Source organism: Saccoglossus kowalevskii, chromosome 1, assembly GCF_978046115.1.
Source record: "Saccoglossus kowalevskii chromosome 1, keSacKowa6.1, whole genome shotgun sequence".
Lineage (NCBI taxonomy): Eukaryota > Metazoa > Hemichordata > Enteropneusta > Harrimaniidae > Saccoglossus > Saccoglossus kowalevskii.
In genome coordinates, this window is record NC_140641.1 from 48,150,380 (window position 1) to 48,156,388 (window position 6,009).

The window sequence follows — 6,009 nt, forward strand, 5'->3', positions numbered from 1 at the left end:
TTTTAGACGATATTATCGATAATATCGGAGAAAAACGAACTGTCCCAATAGTTGTCCAACAGACCTGTCTAATTTCGACATTTTTAGACTTTTTTAGACATTGTTAGACGATATTATCGATAATATCGGAGAAAAACGAACTGTCCCCATAGTTGCCCAGACAGACCTGTCTAACTTAGACATTTTTAGACTTTTTTAGACATTGTTAGACGATATTATCGATAATATCGGAGAAATCCGAACTGTCCCCATAGTTGACCAGACAGACCTGTCTAACTTAGACATTTTTAGACTTTTTTAGACATTTTTAGACGATATTATCGATAATATCGGAGAAAAACGAACTGTCCCAAAAGTTGTCCAGACAGACCTGTCTAACTTAGACTTTTTTAGACATCGTTAGACGATATTATCGATAATATCGTAGAAAAACGAACTGTCTCAATAGTTACCCAGACAGACCTGTCTAGCTTAGACATTTTTTAGACTTTTTTAGACGTTGTTAGACGATATTATCGATAATATCTGAGAAAAACGAACTGTCCCCATAGTTGCCCAGACAGACCTGTCTAACTTGGACATTTTTAGACTTTTTTAAACATTTTAGACGATATTATCGATAATATCGTAGAAAAATGAACTGTCGCGATAGTTGCCCAGACAAACCTGTTTAACTTAGACATTTTTAGACTTTTTTAGACATTGTTAGACGATATTATCGATAATATCGGAGAAAAACGAACTGTCCCCATAGTTGTCCAGACAGACCTGTCTAATTTCGACATTTTTAGACTTTTTTTAGACATTGTTAGACGATATTATCGATAATATCAGAGAAAAACGAACTGTCCCCATATTTGCCCAGACAGACCTGTCTAACTTAGACATTTTAAGACTTTTTTAGACATTGTTAGACGATATTTTAGATAATATCGGAGAAAAACGAACTGTCCCCATAGTTGACCAGACAAACCTGTCTAACTTAGACATTTTTAGACTTTTTTACACATTGTTAGACGATATTATCGATAATATCGAAGAAAAACGAAATGTCCCAATAGTTGTCCAGACAGACCTGTCTAATTTCGACATTTTTAGACTTTTTTTAGACATTGTTAGACGATATTATCGATAATATCGGAGAAAAACGAACTGTCCCCATAGTTGCCCAGACAGACCTGTCTAACTTAGACATTTTTAGACTTTTTTAGACATTGTTAGACGATATTATCGATAATATCGGAGAAAAACGAACTGTCCCCATAGTTGCCCAGACAGACCTGTCTAACTTAGACATTTTTAGTCTTTTTTAGACATTGTTAGACGATATTATCGATAATATCGGAGAAAAACGAACTGTCCCCATAGTTGCCCAGACAGACCTGTCTAACTTAGACATTTTTAGACTTTTTTAGACATTTTTAGACGATATTATCGATAATATCAGAGAAAAACGAACTGTCGCGATAGTTGTCCAGACAGACCTGTCTAACTTAGACTTTTTTAGACATCGTTAGACGATATTATCGATAATATCGTAGAAAAACGAACTGTCTCAATAGTTACCCAGACAGACCTGTCTAGCTTAGACATTTTTTAGACTTTTTTAGACGTTGTTAGACGATATTATCGATACTATCTGAGAAAAACGAACTGTCCCCATAGTTGCCCAGACAGACCTGTCTAACTTGGACATTTTTAGACTTTTTTAGACATTTTAGACGATATTATCGATAATATCGTAGAAAAACGAACTGTAGCGATAGTTGCCCAGACAAACCTGTTTAACTTAGACATTTTTAGACTTTTTTAGACATTGTTAGACGATATTATCGATAATATCGGAGAAAAACGAACTGTCCCCATAGTTGTCCAGACAGACCTGTCTAATTTCGACATTTTTAGACTTTTTTAGACATTGTTAGACGATATTATCGATAATATCGGAGAAAAACGAACTGTCCCCATAGTTGCCCAGACAGACCTGTCTAACTTAGACATTTTTAGACTTTTTTAGACATTGTTACACGATATTATCGATAATATCGGAGAAAAACGAACTGTCCCCATAGTTGACCAGACAGACCTGTCTAACTTAGACATTTTTAGACTTTTTTAGACATTGTTAGACGATATTATCGATAATATCGAAGAAAAACGAAATGTCCCAATAGTTGTCCAGACAGACCTGTCTAATTTCGACATTTTTAGACTTTTTTAGACATCGTTAGACGATATTATCGATAATATCGTAGAAAAACGAACAGCCTCAATAGTTACCCAGACAGACCTGTCTAACTTAGACATTTTGTAGACTTTTTTAGACATTGTTAGACGATATTATCGATAATATCTGAGAAAAACGAACTGTCCACATAGTTGCCCAGACAGACCTGTCTAACTTACACATTTTTAGACTTTTTTTAGACATTTTTAGACGATATTATCGATAATATCGGAGAAAAACGAACTGTCCCAATTGTTGTCCAGACAGACCTGTCTAACTTAGATATTTTTAGACTTTTTTAGACATTTTTAGACGATATTATCGATAATATCGGAGAAAAACGAACTGTCGCGATAGTTGCCCAGACAAACCTGTCTAACTTAGACATTTTTAAACTTTTTTAGACATTTTTAGACGATATTATCGATAATATCTGAGAAAAACGAACTGTCCCCATAGTTGCCCAGACAGACCTGTCTAACTTAGACATTTTTAGACTTTTTTAGACATTGTTAGACGATATTATCGATAATATCGGAGAAAAACGAACTGTCCCCATAGTTGCCCAGACAAACCAGTCTAACATAGACAGTTTTAGACTTTTTTAGACATTGTTAGACGATATTATTGATAATATCGGAGAAAAACGAACTGTCCCAATAGTTGTCCAGACAGACCTGTCTAACTTAGACATTTTTAGACTTTTTTTAGACATTTTTAGACGATATTATCGATAATATCGGAGAAAAACGAACTGTCCCAATAGTTGCCCAGACAGACCTGTCTAATTTCGACATTTTTAGACTTTTTTAGACATTGTTAGACGATATTATCGATAATATCGGAGAAAAACGAACTGTCCCCATAGTTGCCCAGACAGACCTGTCTAACTTAGACATTTTTAGACTTTTTTAGACATTGTTAGACGATATTATCGATAATATCGGAGAAAACCGAACTATCCCCATAGTTGACCAGACAGACCTGTCTAACTTAGACATTTTTAGACTTTTTTCGACATTTTTAGACGATATTATCGATAATATCGGAGAAAAACGAACTGTCCCAAAAGTTGTCCAGACAGACCTGTCTAACTTAGACTTTTTTAGACATCGTTAGACGATATTATCGATAATATCGTAGAAAAACGAACTGTCTCAATAGTTACCCAGACAGACCTGTCTAGCTTAGACATTTTTTAGACTTTTTTAGACATTGTTAGACGATATTATCGATAATATCTGAGAAAAACGAACTGTCCCCATAGTTGCCCAGACAGACCTGTCTAACTTACACATTTTTAGACTTTTTTAGACATTTTTAGACGATATTATCGATAATATCGGAGAAAAACGAACTGTCCCAATTGTTGTCCAGACAGACCTGTCTAACTTAGACATTTTTAGACTTTTTTAGACATTTTTAGACGATAATATCGATAATATCGGAGAAAAACGAACTGTCGCGATAGTTGCCCAGACAAACCTGTGTAACTTAGACATTTTTAAACTTTTTTAGACATTTTTAGACGATATTATCGATAATATCTGAGAAAAACGAACTGTCCCCATAGTTGCCCAGACAGACCTGTCTAACTTAGACATTTTTAGACTTTTTTAGACATTGTTAGACGATATTATCGATAATATCGGAGAAAAACGAACTGTCCCCATAGTTGCCCAGACAAACCAGTCTAACATAGACATTTTTAGACTTTTTTAGACATTGTTAGACGATATTATTGATAATATCGGAGAAAAACGAACTGTCCCAATAGTTGTCCAGACAGACCTGTCTAACTTAGACATTTTTAGACTTTTTTTAGACATTTTTAGACGATATTATCGATAATATCGGAGAAAAACGAACTGTCCCAATAGTTGTCCAGACAGACCTGTCTAATTTCGACATTTTTAGACTTTTTTAGACATTGTTAGACGATATTATCGATAATATCGGAGAAAAACGAACTGTCCCCATAGTTGCCCAGACAGACCTGTCTAACTTAGACATTTTTAGACTTTTTTAGACATTGTTAGACGATATTATCGATAATATCGGAGAAAACCGAACTGTCCCCATAGTTGACCAGACAGACCTGTCTAACTTAGACATTTTTAGACTTTTTTAGACATTTTTAGACGATATTATCGATAATATCAGAGAAAAACGAACTGTCGCGATAGTTGTCCAGACAGACCTGTCTAACTTAGACTTTTTTAGACATCGTTAGACGATATTATCGATAATATCGTAGAAAAACGAACTGTCTCAATAGTTACCCAGACAGACCTGTCTAGCTTAGACATTTTTTAGACTTTTTTAGACGTTGTTAGACGATATTATCGATAATATCTGAGAAAAACGAACTGTCCCCATAGTTGCCCAGACAGACCTGTCTAACTTGGACATTTTTAGACTTTTTTAGACATTTTAGACGATATTATCGATAATATCGTAGAAAAACGAACTGTAGCGATAGTTGCCCAGACAAACCTGTTTAACTTAGACATTTTTAGACTTTTTTAGACATTGTTAGACGATATTATCGATAATATCGGAGAAAAACGAACTGTCCCCATAGTTGTCCAGACAGACCTGTCTAATTTCGACATTTTTAGACTTTTTTAGACATTGTTAGACGATATTATCGATAATATCGGAGAAAAACGAACTGTCCCCATAGTTGCCCAGACAGACCTGTCTAACTTAGACATTTTTAGACTTTTTTAGACATTGTTACACGATATTATCGATAATATCGGAGAAAAACGAACTGTCCCCATAGTTGACCAGACAGACCTGTCTAACTTAGACATTTTTAGACTTTTTTAGACATTGTTAGACGATATTATCGATAATATCGAAGAAAAACGAAATGTCCCAATAGTTGTCCAGACAGACCTGTCTAATTTCGACATTTTTAGACTTTTTTAGACATCGTTAGACGATATTATCGATAATATCGTAGAAAAACGAACAGCCTCAATAGTTACCCAGACAGACCTGTCTAACTTAGACATTTTGTAGACTTTTTTAGACATTGTTAGACGATATTATCGCTAATATCTGAGAAAAACGAACTGTCCCCATAGTTGCCCAGACAGACCTGTCTAACTTACACATTTTTAGACTTTTTTAGACATTTTTAGACGATATTATCGATAATATCGGAGAAAAACGAACTGTCCCAATAGTTGTCCAGACAGACCTGTCTAACTTAGACATTTTTAGACTTTTTTTAGACATTTTTAGACGATATTATCGATAATATCGGAGAAAAACGAACTGTCCCAATAGTTGCCCAGACAGACCTGTCTAATTTCGACATTTTTAGACTTTTTTAGACATTGTTAGACGATATTATCGATAATATCGGAGAAAAACGAACTGTCCCCATAGTTGCCCAGACAGACCTGTCTAACTTAGACATTTTTAGACTTTTTTAGACATTGTTAGACGATATTATCGATAATATCGGAGAAAACCGAACTATCCCCATAGTTGACCAGACAGACCTGTCTAACTTAGACATTTTTAGACTTTTTTCGACATTTTTAGACGATATTATCGATAATATCGGAGAAAAACGAACTGTCCCAAAAGTTGTCCAGACAGACCTGTCTAACTTAGACTTTTTTAGACATCGTTAGACGATATTATCGATAATATCGTAGAAAAACGAACTGTCTCAATAGTTACCCAGACAGACCTGTCTAGCTTAGACATTTTTTAGACTTTTTTAGACATTGTTAGACGATATTATCGATAATATCTGAGAA